Below are 2316 nucleotides of genomic sequence, written 5' to 3' on the forward strand. Positions count from 1 at the left end.
TTCCTTGCTCATGTTCTCCCTCCTTCTGCTCCTCATTTGGACCTTAGGAGCTCATTTTCTTAATAGCCACAGCACAGACAGCTTTCTAAGTTTCCAGCAAAGGTTCCTCTTTCATTTCTCCCAACTCTTCAGTAGCAGGGACAGGCGCATCTTTCCTTGATTCCTTCTTATGAAACTTCGGTGTGGCTGGTAGTTTGAATGAGAAGTATTCCTCATAGTCTCAAGCCTTTGACTCCTTGGTCCCCAGTTGTTGGGGGTGTTTGGGAAGGTTAGGGAGGTGTGTCCCTGGAGGCTGGCTTTGAAAGCATTGATTCCCTGCCTTGTGCCGTGGTTAAGATGTGAATTCTCAGCATCCTGCTCTAGTCACCATGGCCTCCTGCTACCATTGCCCTGACACTACGACATCTAACCCTCTGGAACATAAATCAAAACAAACTCTTCCTTCTATAAGTTGCCTTGGTCCTGAAGCCTTCATCAATAGAGAAGTGACAGGTTGAAAATGAGCACAAACATTACAGTTTTGGGAAGGAATTGGCAGATTGCAGCCAGTGGAGTGAATCTGGCTGGTTGCTGGAGTTTTGTTAACATTTCAGATGAATATAGCCATTTATATCATTAGACATTGTTGATGGCTGCTTTTGTATCATAGCATTAGATTCTAGTCTCTAGACTTATTTTTAGGAAGGCTACAATAAGAACCCTTTTCCAGAAAAAGTTTTAGGATATTCTACTGCTTCAGTGTTCATTTAAACCCCGTGAAAAACTTAAAAATTATGGTATCTTGGGTTCCACTTTAGCTATTAATTTCAGAATATCTATAGAAATTGGAATTATCATTTTTTAAACAGTTTAAGTAATTCTTAAATTCTCAGATAATCTTGAGGTAAACACTGAGGAATACTATCTCAAAGCCATCAGTAAAATAAAAAGAAAGGATTAGATTATTTAAAGAGTCGGTTTTGGTTTTTTTATCATCTTCTCTTCAATTATAACCAAACCTCTGTCTTTCATTTTCCCATAAAACAATGTTGATATTTAAAAAGAAAATCTAAATATATCTAAAGAAAATGTACGTCATTGAAGTAGAAAAGGAAATTTCAAACTCGAAGTAACTTGAGGTGTATATTAAGATATTTGGAATAGTGAGTGCACTGTGTACCAGTCATGTCATCATGAGTGTGTTTGTTTGTTTCTGTTCATATAATAACACATGCATTAGAATAATTTGTTTTTAAAGGAACACTGTTAATTCCTGAATAATTTTCTTGGGGACATTACTCTAACAAAAATAAATAAAGCACTTAATTTTTTTCTCATCTTCTCACTAAAATTTACTTACTTTAAAGTCAATTTAATGTTAAGTTTTCTGTTTATACCTTTAAAGAAATTACAGCTTACTAAAGCACACACAGGGCTCCAGGTGTTTAGTATCTATGTGTTAAGTATCAGAATTATTGTGACTTCATCGTCATAAATGATTAATTAATAATATGAAAGCTATGTTTGAGGAGACTATAAAAAGACCATTCTAAAGCTTTTCCACAGAAATTTTAACCAACAGAATTTTTTTTTTTTTTTTTTTTTTTGGTTTTTCGAGACAGGGTTTCTCTGTGGCTTTGGAGCCTGTCCTGGAACTAGCTCTGTAGACCAGGCTGGTCTTGAACTCACAGAGAGCCGCCTGCCTCTGCCTCCCTAACCAACAGAATTTTATAAGCTTTACTAAAAATTTCACATTCTCTGAACCAGGAAAATGGTTCAGTGGATAAAGTTGCTTTCAGAATTAGTCACCTAATTGCCTAAGTTCAGACCTCTAGGACCAACATTAAACGTTGGAAACTGTAGCATCTGTCCTGAATCCTAGCCCTGCTCCCAGGAGAAGGATGCTAAGACATCAGAATACCCAGCAGGTCACAAGTTATCTAGCCTAAAGTGCATAGAGCCACAGAAACAGCAAGGGAGACTATCTTAGACCGTGTTCTATTTGTCTCTTTGGTCTGATTTTAGTTTGAAGTCTATTTTTCGGTAGTTCCTATATTTTTGGTAGAGTGTTGCTCTTTGTGTTGTTGAGTATGTTCTTACCTAGTTGTCTACCCATCTTTTCCTCTAATTGGTGTAGTTTAGGCTGTTTCTCCAGTGATCACACCTCCCACTGTCAGTGGGTCCAAGGCTTAGATGGTTGCTCCCAAGTTGGAACTGGGGCCACGGTTCTGGTTGCTTGGAGCTCCCAGAGGTGTTTTAGGCCTTCTTACCCGCTCCAGGAGGTTCTCTCAGGCCTTGCTTGCCTGCTCCTGGAGGTCACTTGGGCACTCTTTGCCT

The sequence above is a fragment of the Microtus ochrogaster genome, unplaced genomic scaffold, assembly GCF_000317375.1.
Source record: "Microtus ochrogaster isolate Prairie Vole_2 unplaced genomic scaffold, MicOch1.0 UNK4, whole genome shotgun sequence".
NCBI classification, from domain to species: domain Eukaryota; kingdom Metazoa; phylum Chordata; class Mammalia; order Rodentia; family Cricetidae; genus Microtus; species Microtus ochrogaster.